The sequence below is a fragment of the Convolutriloba macropyga genome, chromosome 5 (assembly GCF_964194025.1).
Source record: "Convolutriloba macropyga chromosome 5, txConMacr16.3, whole genome shotgun sequence".
NCBI lineage: Eukaryota > Metazoa > Xenacoelomorpha > Acoela > Convolutidae > Convolutriloba > Convolutriloba macropyga.
This window is the reverse complement of record NC_134472.1, coordinates 14,784,986-14,802,653: the sequence shown is the minus strand read 5'-3', so window position 1 is coordinate 14,802,653 and position 17,668 is coordinate 14,784,986. Positions and strand designations below refer to the sequence as shown.

General features: G+C 37.6%; 1 protein-coding gene and 1 long non-coding RNA gene across 2 annotated transcripts in view; both read left to right on the top strand.

Annotated features, from left to right (window-relative positions):
* LOC142339829 (uncharacterized) overlaps positions 1-7,712 on the top strand; it is a 39,673-nt gene extending 31,961 nt beyond the window's left edge. Inside the window, exon 3 of the long non-coding RNA XR_012759037.1 lies at positions 7,624-7,712. This is a non-coding gene — a long non-coding RNA (uncharacterized LOC142339829). The remainder of the gene's footprint in view (positions 1-7,623) is intronic.
* Positions 1-17,668, top strand: part of LOC142339158 (transitional endoplasmic reticulum ATPase-like) — a 622,037-nt gene that overhangs the window by 369,653 nt on the left and 234,716 nt on the right. The gene's annotated exons all lie outside the window — the stretch shown is intronic.

Sequence of the window (17,668 nt, the reverse complement as noted above, 5' to 3'; positions counted from 1 at the left end):
CTACACAAAATCAAAAAGTGCATTATCAGGGCAACAACAGCAAGACCCAAGGGGGAATGTAAGCCAATCCAGTTTGCATTACGTCTCCTCAAATGTGCAGAACTCAAACGCACAATCAATGATCTGGCCCGGATCGAGGTTCGACGGTAATTTTTCTGTAGGTCAAACTTTTATTTTTGCAGCACAAATTTCTGAATTTTTTTTTTGTGTGGAGCCAGGATAAAGTTTACACCTGTTGAAAGGAAGATAATAAATGGACAAAACCATCTAATTGCAGTGGATTTCTAAGAATGTAATTTCCTCAAAATTGCAGTGTTTTTCCAAGAGTGTATTTGCTTCAAAATTAAACTTGTCACTCTTTTCCCCTCTAAAATTTTGACAACAAGTGTAATTAAAATTAATTTTTAAGAGTGGAGTAAAGTGTGTAAAAAGTGTAAAAAGAGTGTAATTTTTTGCAAAGTTAAAGTCCTACATTCTTTTCCTGCGAAAAAAGAATGGAAAAGACTTTGCAATCTTAACCTCGCTTAATAACGGTGGACTTTGGGTGGACAGCTCGGCCCGGTTTTTTTTTTCATGCAGCACAATCTAAACTGTCATTAAAATTCTCTTTAAACTGATTTTCATGAAATTTTCCCTGGCGATTAATTTCAAACAATTTATAGAGTCCTTGTCAACTTTACAGCCATACACGGCATCTGGAAAAACACCAAAATACATTCATTGATATCTGCGTTGCAGAAAACATCTCAGAATATTGGTTAAGTATCTCTTAACGAATGCAAACGCGTCAAGCAAATTAGAGACTAGAGACAACAATGGTGGCTGTTATCTTTTCTTAAATCACATCCGCTTGATAGACAACTATTGATTTTCAAAATACCATTGTAATATGTGTTCTTCTTTAATCTTGTCCGGTAGTTTAAAAAAAGCCGACAAAGGTGTACCCAAAGCTATCATCTAATTTAGGTGTGCTCTACAAAACTCATGTAAGACAGTGAAGCAAATATTTTGGCATAAAGTAAGGGAAAAGAAAAGAACTTGGTTACACAAAAAAATTTGGGGGTTAAGCAATTGCGGACAGTTTACTTCCAAGCAAGTAAGGGCAAAATTAAGAAAAGAATGATCAAAAAGGGAACTTCAATTGTAAGTTTTTTCTCCAAGCTTTCCAGCCACTGCAGAGTTCTGGGGTAACATTCTCGGGACACTCGTAGTTCCCAATTGTGTCCTTGTTTACTGACCTTTTAAAAAAGGCATTCGATTGCAGTTTCAAAAAGCGAGTGGGTTCCAATTATATCGAACAGAGAAGCAGCCATTTGATAATTTTTTTCTGCGTGTTCTTCTGGCTTTCATAACTCTGTTTGGTTTTCTCAGAAAAAATTTGACCTCATTTCGGGTACAATTGTTCACCAGGGATCTGTTGTAATTTGAGAACTCCAACTACGTCTTATCATCTTTACTGGCCTATGCCTGTTGATAGAGGATGGCGTGGTAAAACCCTACTGTTCTCTGCGGCCTGTTTCTTAACAGTTGCTATGTATTACTTCTCCATGTCATCAAAGATAATGGCCAAATGTGGCCGCTTCAGCTACTCCGCTCTCTCTTGTCGCTTATGTACGGTGTTTCACTGAACCTTTGCTATGATGAAGTTATCGGGAAGCTTAACATTCTGTCGCCGACCGAGTCCAATCTGAAATTTTCCTCGTTTTGATGAGTGGTCTCTGACAAGATGTTTTTTGCCTTTTGTCCTCATCGCTTTGTCCGTTTATTGAACTCTGACCGAGGCCGATACCTTTAAATGTACAACGGAGCAGTAGAAATTTTTTTCTGGGTCTGCACTACATCGCCGAAGATGGTTGATAAAACATATATTGTGGTTACTGCTTTATGGGACAAATTACGGTTGTATACTTGAAACACAGGGCCTGTCAACGTCCAAACCAACCTTGTGTTGACTCCGACAGATATTCATTAGTTTAATATAGAGAATTATCTTACCACCGTAGTCAGATAGGCATTGGTTGCTGTGGGTATTCAAATTTTGTTGTACCGAGAAAATATGTGTCAAAAATAAGTGGAAAATACGTGTCAAATGCTCAAGCTCTCAACAAAATCTGTTCAAAATTTTTGGGACTTTTCAAAAATTGTGTTTCAAATTGCAATAGCTAGATAAATGTTGCGTGCGCAATAAGTCATGAGGTGAGATGTCACTCATTTTCATCATGATATCAGGTTTGGCCATTGTGTGTTCTCCATTTGATGAAAGAAGAAGCATTGTTATGTAGCCTCTGTATTATCAATTCAACTCTCCCAAGGTGTATCCAAATCCGTGATTAAATTTACGTAAAGAACTATTATTTCCTGTAGCTGAATGAACGGTCTGATGCATGGAAGTTCTTTGTTTTGGAAGCATGTGTTGTAGCCTTTCTGTTGAATTTGCGCTAAGCCGCTCTCAATTCGTTGCTGGTTATTGATTGAAACTTGGTGTTATTTCTGTCATCCAGCTCTTGAGTTCTGCTGAGCCTGTTGATTGATAGCCCCGGGTTGAATTTTTCCGCCCAAAATGATGTAAGAGTGGGGCTGCAAAGGGAGGATTTTTCAGCAAAACAGAGCTCAAAACTCTTACGTCTTTTCGGGCTGCATTGGGCTTTCAAGGGGGTAAAATGGTGTAAGAGTGAGGCGGTACAAGACAAATTAACCCTCCACTCTTACATCTTTTTTGGTCTGTCAAGGGGGGTAAAACGATGTAAGAGTAGGGGGTAATTGAGAAATTACCCCCAACTCTTACATCGTTTTATCCCCCTTGACAGACCAAAAAAGATGTAAGAGTTGGGGGGTAATTTCTCAATTATCCCCCAACTCACATCGTTTTACCCCCCTTGACAGACCAAAAAAGATTTAAGAGTGGGGGGTTAATTTGTTTTTACCCCATCACTCTTACACCATTTTGCCCCCCGTGGAAGCCCAATGCAGCCCAAAAAGACGTAACAGTTTTGAACTGCATTTTCCAAAACAACCCTCGCATTGCAGCCCCACTCTTACGTCATTTTACCCCCCTTGGCAGCCCACATCTTACATCACTTTACCCCCTCAGTTTTACATCCTTTTAGCGCGCATACCTGTAGACTGCCTGTCTTGATCCCACAACCTCTGTACCCTCAGCTCCGTCATCCTAACCTCCAGAACACCAATGTTTTTCCAACTCTTGACAGTCTATTTATATGAATAATATTTGTTAGAAATGCCACCACAGCACAAATTACCCCCTCGATCTTACACCATGTTACACCCCTTGGCAGCCCACATCTTACATCATTTTACCCCCTCTGGGCAAATTACCCCTCACTCTTACACCATTTTACCCCACTTGGCAGCCCAACTCTTACATCATTTTACCCCCTCTGGACAATTTACCCCCCGACTCTTACACCATCTTACCCCCCTTGGCAGCCCAACTCTTACATCATTTTACCCCCTCTGGACAAATTACCCCCTCACTCTTACACCATTGTACCCCCTTGGCAGCCCAACTCTTACATCATTTTACACCCTCTGGACGAATTACCCCCTCACTCTTACACCATTTTACCTCCCTTGGCAGCCCAACTCTTACATCATTTTACCCCCTCTGGCGGTAATTCCCGAAAAGTCCTCCCATTGCAGCCCATTGCAGCCCACTCTTACATGGCAATTTCAGTCAGGGGGGGTAATTCCTGAAAATTCTTCCCATTGCAGCCCATTGCAGCCCAATCTTACATGGCAATTTCAGTCAGGGGGTAATTCCTGAAAAGTCCTCCCATTGAAGCCCATTGCAGCCCACTCTTACATGGCAATTTCAGTCAGGGGGTAATTCCTGAAAAGTCCTCCCATTGCAGCCCCTTGCAGCCCACTCCTACATGGCAATTTCAGTCAGGGGGGTAATTCCTGAAAAGTCCTCCCATTGCAGCCCATTGCAGCCCACACTTACATGGCAACTTTTGTCAGGGGGTTAATTCCTGAAAAGTCCTCCCGTTGCAGCACATTGCAGCCCACTCTTACATGGCAATTTCAGTCAGGGGGGATAATTCCTGAAAAGTCCTCTCATTGCAGCCCAAATCTTACATCATTTTACCCCCACACTCTTATATCAATTTACCCCCCATAGACAAATTACCCCCCAACTCTTACAACAAAATGGGAGGATTTTAGGGAGGACATTCGCCCTGGGGCTTGATGTTTACTGTTGTTGCTCTAGCTCTAATTATTAGAGTTATTTTTGTTTATATGGGATCCCTTTCTGCTTTCGGCATGCCCTTTTGCGTGTTACTGTTGGTTGCGGATGTTTGAGAAGTTTAGTGGTTGAAACTTCGCACTTTTTCTGACTGTACCTCCTTCTTCCTGGATTGAATTCCCCTTTCCTGATGCTCGGAAACTCTTTACCTACAAATAACTTAATTAATCTAGACGGATTGTTGTGCGGTAAAAATTGCATCTGTCATCAAGACATCTAATCTTTCAGTTTCAGAATCCCCTCTCAATTCCCTTTAAGCAGCTGAGACACACGTTTGATGTATAACCATTTTCTTATAATCAGCTAAAGACTTGCCCAAGTAATCTTTGTGATCAATAATGTGATCTCCATAGCACAGTTGACATAAGCTGGCCTGAGAAAGTATGCTGATGTGTCTTTGTCATTGGGAAACTTGTCCTCTTCCACGCTGACTGTTCTTTATGGTCTGAGTGAAGAGGCATCTTCACAAGCCTTTCCATGCGTGCTCATTCAATCTGCAGAATCTGCCAGGTTGGATTGTTCTGTTTTTCTATTCATCACATGCCTGTTCCACTCAACCATCTTGGCGTTGTCAGTTTTTCCTGGCAGCTTTTACTAACGCAGAAGCTCTTAGGTCCGCTTCAACATGATTCGCGTCAAAAGAGCTGGAGCTAACGACTGAAGGGAGAGTCTGAACGGACAAAACTACTGTTACTGTCCATTCCGGGCTCAGGCCATTAATCAAAATGTTTAAACTACGCTTGAAAAACATGGTGTAGCTTTCCGGTACACCATCTCCGGTACACCATCTCCATAGCAGTTGAAACTTTAAACTGGCTTGAAAAAATATGATCTTAATTAGCTCCAGAAGGTCTTAATTATTAAAGTCTCCTTTGTATGAGTTGCTGCATCTAACTGCTCAGCTTTGCAAGGGAGAGAGTTTGTCAAGTACATCCTTCTTTGAGCACTTGAAAGACATTTTCCTGAAAAGTTGATTTGAAACCAACTGTACCAATCATGCTACTCCAACGTGTTGCCTGAATAAGGCAACGATAGTCTTTTCCACCCAGAACGTCGAATTTGTTGTGGTAGCTGTCTTTCGAGTAAGATGCAACCTGATTGCAGATTGATCCCTCCATTGGGAATTGATTGGTTAAAGTGAATCTAGCAATGAGAAAAAAATTGTCTGACTGTCGCTGATTACGGGAAAGGCATTTGTTTGAAAAAAGATAGTTGAAATTTGTGAGTGTCGTTTATGGTTGAAATTCAGACAGCTATCAAACTATTTTGTATCATCTGTGAAGCTAAGATGCCCCTGTGTCCCACTGGTCTTTGTTGGTTTTTCCTGCTGCGCATTGAAGTTTGTGTCACTTACTGCTTCTTTTTGACCTTCATGTGACGATTTCTTTACGGCAAACACTCTTGCTCGTCAGAGCTGATTCCCTCAACCCAGTTCTAAACATTTCCATTTGCTTTTCTCATTTGTGTTTGAATGTTAACATCTGAACTTGCTCCGCAGCTTATTATGTTCGGCCAAGGAGATTTTGGACGAACTATTAGTGGTTTGATCCATTAAACAATCTGACATCTTTTATGTTCTCAACTATCTGGAGTTCCACTAGGAAAATTGATCAACAACAGTGTTGCACTCTTGAGCTGTCAATTGTTAAGCTATCAGTTTACTACATTTCCTTTCCGTATTGTTTTTTTTTTTTCACGGTGAATTTCGTAAAGAAGCTCAATTGCTTTTCGACTGTTTCTTCGTTGTGTTGCGTCTGTTGGTTGCAAAATCTTTTGTTGCCTCCAATCAAACACTTTCTACAGCGAGAGTTTCACGAGTTAGACGTCGGAGATTGAATTTATTTTCAATTTGATAGAAGTGGTTTTGAACTCTCTTGTAGGTTAAGGATTAGTTATTTATGGCTTCACACTGACTCCATAACAAAAAAATTTCGGATATTGCTACTGCACTGATAATTTGCATTTATAGTTGTTACTGCAATGATCATCAGAAGTGATCATTTGTCCCAACGATTGAATGGGTTTCCATGGTGTTGTGGTTATCTACGATTGATGAGCAGTTTCCAGCCATCAGTTTATCGTTTATATATCAACTGTTTTTAATATTTTTCAAATTATTTAATGTTTGATTTTTGTCTTACTCAGGGTAGGTAAGTGTGTGGCCTCTGATCATGGCCACCTTGAATCAAAGAAAAATGGGACGATATTTTGGAAAGATGTATGGGGAACATTGTCAACTGTGGTTTAGTTAGAAAGATCGATACCCTTTAAATTTTACATCCTAATAAAATATGGTTGAAAAAACTATAGCAGGTCTTATTCAGCTAAGTAGTGGAGTTTTGTTCTGATCCGCTTTAAGAGACAGCAACTGTTTTTTAAGAGATTTTTTGAGATGTGTGTTCTTCCGAGAGGTTGTTTCATAAGTAAAAAAGAGCTTACAATTGTGTGATTTAAAGCCGTATATTCATCAAAGTTGAAAGTGGCTCGATGAAACTCATGCATCATACTTAAGAAAGAGGTTTCGCATTGAAATTCCTGAAATATGAAAAATGGATCGATGGCTTTTACAGCGATTATGAATTTGAACTCAGTTAATTTGGAACTAAAAGACAATGGAAAGACGTAGTTTATTAAATGGTTAGGGCAGTTTACAGTGCCAACTAATAGAGAATTTTTATCAGAAAACAAAATTAAAAAGCGCAAGAACGTATATATAGCGTTCTATGATTATGTTTTTGGGTGCTAAGATATGGAATAAAGGAGTTTTTCAATTCCTAGTAACAATAGCACTAAAAAAGCAAACTTTTTAATTTACCAATTATGGAAGCTCAAAAAATTCCTGGATATTGTTGCAAATAAATGGGTTCTTATTAGGTTTTGATTACTTTGATCAATTCCCCTAGCAATAGAAAAAGAACTGTTTATTGTTATTGTTTACTTTTGTTTTTGCAGAAGCTTTGTTTTTCATACAATTTCGTTGACTGTTACAGGCTGTTTTTATTACGAAAGCTGTAGACAACCAGGTATCAAAGTCGTTCCGTTCTTTGAAAACTTGTTTTTGAAGACTGGCCCTGATTTTTTCACAGTTGAGGTTGTTCTTAAGGAAACATTTGCTCATATGATCCATTTCAGTGGCTATAAATTTACTGAAACAAAAATTTTGTTATTCAAAATCTGCGTTCAAATTGTTCTAAGATTAATTTCCGTTGATGTCACTTTTCACTAAATGAGAAGTTCTGGGGTGAAAACTTTCTCGTGAATAGAAACTAAGTAATTTAGGTTCTCAAGAAAACTTTTTGAAAATTATTTTTTAGGAAAAAGTTTTTGTCGGATCTAATCCTATGTTTGTTTTTTAGCATTGTATACTGGAGAAGTATTTCCTTAACATATTGCTCCTACTCGCACTGACTATTTCTTCAAATGTGATCACTATTCTTCTGAACAAAAGATGCTCCCGTGTTCTTCAAATAATGGCTCTAGAGAATAGAAAGAGGGAGAGAGCGAGAAAATGTGCAACCCGTTCACAAAGAAACAACAATGAAGAATGTTATTTAACTTAATTTTGTGGCATTCTTGAGGTTCATCCAGTCAATTTGAATATTTGTCTCCAAGCGTCGTACTTCAAAATTTCGCAAAAGCTTTCAAAAAGCAAAATAATTTGCCAAAATTTCACCAAAAAAAAATTGTCCAGGATGCTATGAAACCTACAATTTGTTTTCATTTTTTTGAATTTTTTTCGGGGAATATTATGCACCCACTAAGCTGGCTAAGCTGGAGGACACAAGCGGAAAAGATCCGATTTTTGTAAATCAGGTGTTGATAAGTGGCTGAAATTGCGATGTTGCGCTAAGTGCTAAAAAAATTCTGTTCAGCACATGCGCAGCAAATGGAACTAAATTTTCAAAAAGGTTGACACATTTTCTATAATTGCCACTAATTCAGTGCAATTCTAAGTAAATATCAGCTTTTGTCTACTCACACCAAGGTATCTGTTTCAATTAGAAAATTATAAAGCGTCTCGCTGTCTTCTTACTATCACTCCCTGGTTAATAATCTCAGCCCTGGTCAGTGTCAATTGTAAGAAATAAACTAGTTTTCGCGCAAGTTGTGTCACGCGTCCGCTCAATTTTTGTATCAATTTTTCGCACGCAATGTAGCTCGATTGCGCATATAATCCGCAAATAAGCCTAACTTAATTTTTAATTATTTAATTAAGCCTAACGTATTACTATTAGTGGTACTTTATTGCTACTTTATTACTACTTCTAGTACTTTATTAGTCTTTATTACTACCCATTAGTACTATTTATTAATACCTATTAAAATCGGCCAGTATCACATTGATATACAAAGCCTTTGATGTGCGAGGGATTTTTCGGAAAAAAACAGTTTTTGTGGTTGCATGTATTTAAAGCACTTTAAAACTTTGAAAGCTTCAACTAAATCCTTATTAAAGTGCTTTTTGCATGCTCATAATGCGCGCGGATAATAGATACCTAAATTGAGCGGAAACGGGCTACAAGATTTGTTACCTAATTTTAGCACCCATTGTTCTTTTATTTCGCAAAATTGGCGGAACCTCTTTTGCGAAAAGTAAGATACAAAGGCTGTCTCATAATTTCGTTAATTGTATGTATTTAATTTTTGAACCAATTTTACTAAGGCGAAAATTTTGGGGTATACCTCTGCATCGTAATGCTTTGGCCTCTTAAACACGGGAGCCCAAAAAACAAACAAGTTTATGCCTGCCCCACGCAGGAACTTGTAAAATGCAGCTAAGATTGCTTTCATTTAATAATAATAATAATTTTGGTTCCTGTGTAATCGCAGTGAAACAGCAGTAGGCCACAGCGGCCTGTTCTCAGCGTCCCTTTTTGTTATTATTCCCCACATTTAAGACTGTTCTTTTTTGATGAGCAGCGTTGCTCTTTTTTGGTGACTATGTCCACTTTTTTTCCGTCTGAAACCTTTACGTGGTACCATCATTGCAGCCAACAGTGGTCAGGCTATGGTCAATCTGAAGCTATGGCTAAGTATGAACTCATCCTCACACAGACAGCTTCACGGAGGCAGCGGATTGATCTCTCAATCATTGGCGTGTGAATCACACGCCTTACTCTTGGTTATCACGCCATTTTAAACTCCCAGGGGGCTGCCATGGGGTTGAAATAAAGAAAAAGCAGGGCTTCCAAGGGAACTAAAAAAATTATGTAAGAGTAGATCTACAAAAGGGAGAGTTTTCGAAAAGTCCTCTCATTGCAGCGCCACAATCTTGCACAATTTTGCCTCGTTCTTCGCCCCAACTCTTGTATCTTTTTAACCATATATCGAAAGACCGTTAGTCTTGGAACTCGAGATCTCTCCCCTGCTGGTTGTGTCCGCTTTCCGGCAATCGTAACTTGACCCTATTTTTACCCTTCTACATTTCACCCATCAACAGTTGACCCTAACCTGTCAGTCCACTTAAAACGAACCATAAAGATTCACCCCTCACTTAATTTATATTCCCTAACTATTTTACATCATTTTATGCTCTCACCAAATATAAACCCCTAATTAATCCCGGTAGCTTTGAAGTCCTCCCTTCATCCCACTTCCGCAACATATCGGTCTCCTGAAAATTCCTCCCATTGCCGCCTCGCTGTTACATCATTTTACCACATTAGAAAAATTACCACTTTCATTACTGCATCAAAGTGGGTGTATAATAGTGATGACATTCGACCAAGGTTTATATGCGTCGTATCAATTATAACCGTGAGTCAAAGTCTTGTAGGAGTCGTGGTTGTAATGAGGACTTGCAGACCTCACCTAAGTGTTGTCAAAACTTTTTCGAAATTGCCTCCATCCACATTTATGATCACACATTGCAGTGACATGGTGCTCAGATATGAGAACGACGGGAGGCTTGACCTAAACTTTGTCCAGAATATGAGCTCACGTTGCCCCGGATCTCATGACCACAACCTAAATCGGGCTGTTTCATATCTGATTTGGGTTGCCGATCATATATTTGTATAGGTAGTTATCTGCAAAAGTGCTTTCTATTCGACATCCAACGAGCTGCTGCAAAGTAGAGCTTGCCTCGGACCTCGTGCTTGGCTTTTAAGCATATAGCCAACTTATATTTTCTTCTACCCTATGCTGAGGTCCCGCAGACCAAAATGACTGTTGGCCAGACCGACCTGAACGAATTCATCTCCGCTCGGGCTTTTTTGCCAGAATTTTACATTTTGTATTGAAAATCATCTCTAAAATAAACATTCATTACATGAGCAATTGATTAAATAAAAGGTTTAGGATTCATTGATATGTTTGAAGATAAGATATTCTAACTGGGCAAAAATATATTCTTTTTTTCAAACTGGGCAAAAATATATGCGAGGCTGGCTACTTTTTCGCAACCGGAAAATTCATCTTTTGTTTACTCATTGTAGAAAAAGGGAAAAACATCATTTCATAGCCCACACGATCTATTTTCGATTCATATAAATAATATCAAAAAATGAAGAAAAAAAGACGGAACACATTGAAATCTGAGATTTTGTTGGAAAAATCGAAAAGCGAAAAAAATGCTTGAAGGGTTGGGGCTCGCGAGAAATCGCGTTAAATTTGAAAATAAAACAAACAGAGAAAATTAAAGTAAATTTAGTTAGTGTAAATAAAGTTGCGATTGTCAATAAAAATTTATACAGCTTCAAGACTAAAAATTAACCATTTACACTATTTGACCAAAAACTTTGGCGGAAAAAGTCCTCTGCTATAATTTTTTATCAAAATTAAAAAAAATTGGTATCCAGCAGTTATTCACTGATTATACTTTTTGATGAACCAATGCTTTTCTCTGTCGAACAGATTTTTAGCAAAATAGGACACTTAAGGCAATTTAGATCTCTCAAAACATTGTAACAGCATTCTATAGGAGAACATTTTCGAGCTAGTTGCTCCGACAATATAGGTAAAATAGGGAGAACAGATTAGAAAAGACTTCCTAACTTACTTTTCGGCATTGAACATGGTGATTTGATGTTCATTCCGAGAAATCAGACTTTTTTATTGTTTTCTATGCTTTTTTAAATTACAAAAACGGTTAGTTCTGATGAAAAGAAAAGAAATAATTTTCTCAAAAACATTTCCTGATTTTAGAAGATAAAGCACTTTTCTGCTTTTAGTTGTAATTTTTCCATGTTTTTTGGTAACATGGAAGAGTTCGAGAGTTATAGAGACTATTGATCGGCAGTTTGAATATTGTATTACAAATGTCAATTTTTTCGAAAAATAACATGAAAATAACTTTCCACTTCTATGTTATTCAAAAATGCTCCTGGAATTGATATTCTCCAGACTTTGAAGGTCTCTGTGTGTTTAGAAAACATAATACTTGAATTTGTCAGTCTTCATTTCGAATACCGATGATTTTTTTGAGAAACGGAAACAAAAGTATTTTCATTTTTCAGTCCAAAACAAACTGATAAAAATATATGCTTCTTTAAAAATACTCCAAAGAGTGAAAAGCCGCAAAGATTTAATTTACAATAAACATCGTTTCACAATAATACTAAACGAGAACCTTTAAGGACAACGTTTATTATTCCGTTACATGTTAGACACATTTAGAGGCATATTGTAATAACAGCCAGAATTCTTTGTAAAGTTTATAAATTTTTTGCTTTTATTTATGTACTAAAACGTTTTGGTAATTAGCCGTGGCTGGTAACACGTCTAGGAAAAAACGCATCGGCTCAACGTGCTCATGAAACATCCAAAATAACAAAAATTTGGAAAAATTTTTTAAAAAAGTGCTCTTTGAATTTGAATGCCAAAATTACAATTATGCCGACGATGGCAATCATGTCGAGGGCAATTATTTCGAGACAAGCAAATTAGTCGTGGGCAATTATGTCGAGAATCCCACGACTAATTTTCAAATAAATTTAACGAAATTTGAATAAACAAAACCAAACTATGAGTAAAGACAAATTGACTTGAAAAAAAAACTTTTCTAAATTGACATGAACAAAACTGTTTTTTGTGTCGGGTTTCTTTTTATGTGTTAATATCTGTGCGTGTGTGTGGGTATTTTTGTAAGTGTGTGCATCTGTGGGTGCATGTAAATTTGTGTGTGTAAAAGAAAAAGAGAGAGAAAGAGAGAGGCAGACAAAGAGAGACGTAGTGCGAGAGAGGGAACTCCTTTTAATACTAGACACAAATGGAGGCAAAAAAAATCTTTCAGAAACCATACAAAAATGGATAAAATTCCTAAAAACCAAAATTAAGACAAGATCCAGACAAATTCCAATTCTACAAATCTGGAGCACAAAACATGTAGACCTAATGAACAATGACGGAACTTATGTAAAAATCACATAACAGGGAAACTCTCTTTTTAATCTTGGAGTTGAGATTTGTTTTTGTGTGTAAACTATTTATGTATTTTTGTATCAATTTTTCTCACTTAATGTCTCTGAAATCGTACTGAATTTAACTTTTTATACTGGTTTAAGAAGTATCCCTTTCTGTCGTCGGAAAAATTTTTGTTTCAAACAATTCAAGTTGTTTTCGGGTACTCCCAACGGGTTCTCTGAGAGAAGTTAATGGATGTTCTTGCATATTCAGAGATTTGTTGGATTGTGGGAACATGCTTTGCTACACATAAATTCGCACGAGTCATCTTGTTAACATTTTGAGCTGCGCAATTTCTTCGAAAACCAAGCACAAGTAATTAATTTAGATTTTTTTTTTCAATATGGACTTTCATAAACGCACAGCGCGTTCATGTTGAAAAGAACACAACACACATAATAGTGTTGTTGTCTCTCAACGCAATGCCAGGGGGCGCGAAATTGTGCAGAATCTCAAAACTAATACAGTAGACCCATTTTTTTAGAGTTTCAACTTAAGTCAGCACAAAAAAATTAGAAAAGTGTGTCAACTCTAGTTCAGAAATCATCGTTTGTAAACATAAAAGAATCGTTGCTTCGTACTTTTTTTACTTTTGGGGAAACGGCAAATGCGCTGACTTTTTCTACTGCATCGACTCTATGTTCGGTTTTGAACGTACGGAATCACCACTATGTTCCGTTTCCTAGAACTAATTATTTTGGTTTTAAACCTGAGAAATTATTGACGTTTTTGGTTTCAAGCCTCAAGAAGTTATGCGCAAATGACTTTTGTACTTGATTTCGCATCCACCTCGACCAAAGATAGGTACGGACCAGAAGGACCTGGGTCGCGGACAGGGGGGTCTAATGTGACCGAGCGCATAGTCTGGACAATTTTTCGGTCGCACTGCTCCGTTTGGTTCATACCTGGTTTGGACCGGTCCGATCCAGACCTTACCCAGTTTTTGGTTTGTTCTCTTTGGCTCATACCTCAATTGAGTCTGTTCGATTTGTCCCATACCCGCCGTCTGTTTGTTCGATTTCGCCCAAAATCCAGTTTTTTGTCTGATAGGAGTAGTAAGGTGTCTTACTGGGCACGCAACGGGGGGGGGGGGGGGGCATTTGGGTGTTATTGTGTTCGCAACGGGTGGGGGGGGGACACGAAAATTTTTTCGAATTTTTTGTAATTTTTTGGCGTTTTGGCGAGAACAGTCCCCCGTTGCGAACACATTAACACCCAAATGTCCGCCACCCATTGCGTGCCCAGTAAGACACGATTTCTTTCAAAAAATTTTCATGGGTTAAAAAAGGAACCTATTTATTACTAAAGAAGTTGTATTCGTACACTTCATGGTAATAACAAGCGGCTAATGCTTTCTGGTTTTGGGAGGGTTGTTGGGAAGTAGCAGTTAAGTAATGTTTGTCCTCGTCAGCCTAGGTGAGCCTAATCATTAAAAAAAAGATTTAAAAAGTTTTCGAGTGTTAAAATTTTGTATATTTAGCATTTAGCAACGATTTCCAGATCTCAAAGACAATCGTTTGTGAACGTGAGTGCCCCCCCCCCCCCCAGGCTACCGGTTAAGGGAATAAATTGGAGACATATAATGTAGTTATATTAAGTTAATTCATATAAGAAAAATTTGATTTCTTTGAAAAGCAATTTGCTTTTTCAAAGTGGAGAGTAACAATTACACCTTCCACCTGGAGTTCAGGTGACTGATGTGTGTTACTGCCCAAGGAAGATGTGTGGTTCCAGCTTGTAGCTTTTTAGGCTTAAGCTGAGATTCCATACAACTTCCGGGTGGAGGCCCAGAGTGAGGGGTAATTGAAGATAGTAGAACCACTATCTTCAATTACCCCCCACCCAGTCTCCAGCCTTACCACATTCGCAGAGAGGTGGTAAAGTCTAACAAGAAACCAAGGGAGAGTTTTTTGTTCTGTTGAGCAAACGTTTTCAGTAGAGAGATCATTTTAGTATCGGACATGTTTTTTTTACTCATAAAAATAGTTCAAATTTTTCTGAAACAGAAACTGAATCCATCGAAAAATCATTCACTTCAACAAATGACTCCGTCTGAAGCTGTAGGTAGTTTAATAAAGATTGGTGATTGGTGTATCAAACAAGATGATAGCTCTTCAAAACAATTTCTGAGAATTAAATTATTTCATGACAGAAATTTTCACTTAAAAACAGCTGTACTGAGCCGGTGGAAACGCACAGACAGCTTACTCTCTTCAGAATGTGTTCGAGTTTGAATGTAGAAGTTTTACTCTGTTGAAATTTTTCGACTAACATTTGAATTAGTTCAGAGTCTTTGTTGAGCAGACGTAGTTTTTATTGGTCAGTATTGCGTGGAAAAAGCAGAAATTGTTGAGGTTAGATGATACGATTGTTACTGTGAGTTCAAAACAATGTGTACGGAACTAGGTGTTGAGAGGAAGATTGTTCTATGTATCAACAAGAAATTTACCTCTAAAAAATTTCTGAGGCTTCATTTTACAATTTATCAAAAAGCACGCGGAAAGTGGCAATACTACGGTTATTTTTACTTTTATTGGAATGAAATTCACCGATTACAACAATTGCTCAGAGACGGTGTGAAATGTTGTTTACCAAACCTGTTATAACAACAAATGACCTGGAAATCATTCACGAAACATATTTATCATTACAAAAAATTTATCCTGACAACTCTGTAAGACGCAACTATTTTTTAGCAGCGAGTTCCTTGTTCAACGAATCAACAGACTTTGATTTTGACATTGCTATGAAACTTCGACCTTATGGAGGTTTGATTGGAATAGATAATTCATCAATGGATCGCTTTTTGAAAGATTCGAAAATATTGAGACTGCATGCTATTCTACATGATGCAGCCGGATACATTCAAGAGTACTGCAAACAAGGACCGGGCTATGCTTACATGTTACCATGTGACATTAACAGCCCTTTTGCTGGGCATATTATACGAATTGCTTTTTGTTGGTATACAAAATTGTTCAAACCTATCACTTTTCATTTGTTAGAATGTTGAGAGAGCGAACAGTTGTTATTGACTGTGAAACATTTCGTTATTCAAAACAAAATTTTATTGTGAAGGAATTGGCCATTTGTACAGAAGAGTATATAGATTGCATTCTTTTTCTTCCTCCTAGCTCATTCAATTCATTGCCTCCAGCTGAGCAGCGAGCATTTAATTGGCTCACCCAGTATCTTCATGGTCTTCATTGGGAACATGGTGTCTACCCGTATATTTATCTAACACAAATGTTACAAAGCGTGAAATTGAGAAACACGAAAGCTGTATACTATGCCAGGGGACATGAAAAGTCAGAGTTCTTGGCAAACCTGCTCGACTGTAACGTCATTAACTTGGATCTGATTGGTTGTCCAAAATTTGATGCCAGAGGCAACAACTCAAAGATTGTGAACAACTGTGAAAACCATTACCCTAGCAGAATAGCTGGCAAACTCTTGAATCATTGTGCCCGCCAAAAAGTAAATATCTTCTTTAATTGGTTGAAAGAACAGGCTAACGATGAACAACCAAAGCAGTTTCAATTTTTGGAAACAGCATCAAATTACGAGTCAAAATCCAGCGAAGTTGGAATCACTGATATCCCCAAATTTAGCTATCTCAACTTGGATAACAACATCGGGTCAAGTTTTGACTTCAGTGATTAAATACGAGAAAGTCAGTTTCAAAAACCAGACATTGCAGCACAAGCAGGAAATTGTATTATCTCAAGAAGAGATAGTACATTTTGCAACGTTTCTGCCCATACTTGTAACAGACAGCAACAGCTGCAGTACGACTATCAGCGCTACCAACAATACAATCAACAACAGCCAATTCAACACCAACAGCAGCACCATCATCATCAGCAGCAACAACAGCAACAGCAACAAAAGCACCATCAACAGCAGCAACAACAACAACAACAGCAACAACAGCAGCAACAATTGCAACCCGAACTTTCGTCTAAAGAAACTCAGTCCGCCCAAGTTAATACTGGTTCCAAAACAACCAATTGGAAAAATCATGGAACCTTGTAGCTCCTCCCTGCCATCAGCTCTAATCTCATTTATTTCAATGGAAGAAATTCAAAGCATTATCTATTACGAAAAAACAAATCTCTTACCTGCATGTTTTGTGTGTCGTCTAGTGGAAACAGAAGAAGTTTTGAGAACTGGTTTTGTTCGTTATCAAATGTTTTATGAAGAGAACTAAAATTTTTGTAGATTATTATAAACTTTTATAAAGTCTCTTTTGTATTTAAATAGCTCATATTTTGTTCAGTTCTAAAGTTTCGCCATTGATTTTTTTGAATGACAAAGAATTAATGCGATTTAGTGAATACATGTTGTTATTTAATTTTTAAAAATACACCATTGTTTTCTAAAGTTACATAGATTAAAACATTAGAGCAAAATTTTAATTCAAATTATAACTACTATCCATTGAAAATTTGAATCTATAATCATCAATCTTGAAATCAAATTCACCATAACCACTTTGCTTTATGTCTAAAATTCCACAAATAACTACACCATGAGGAGAACAATAAAGAACGTTTTTTATACGGTTGATAGCAGCAAAGGGCAATAAGTTAGTTTGAGATTGTTGAGACCGTTTGTACTGTGATTGAACACAAACTTGTGGTAATCTATTTCTTGAACGTTGACCTGGTGTTTGCAGGTTGTGATACTTATTGTATAAAGCCGCTGAAGTCAAAATTTCCTTTATGGGTCCCACAGCAACAGGATAATTCAAATTTGAAATAAGTTCCTTGAAGCATGTGAACAGACACGGTACACTAAGGAGTTTTGACGTTAATGCCCTTCGTTGTTCAGTAGACAGTTTTTCAATTTCAATCAAAACATGATATTGAAAAGGGCAGCCGGTGTTGAATTCATTCATACATTTACATGCCTCCTTTGTTGAGTGTTTTGCGTAGGCATAATTGATTTCATCATTTGTTGGAGACAAAACCAATTCGGGTAATGAATAACAAATGT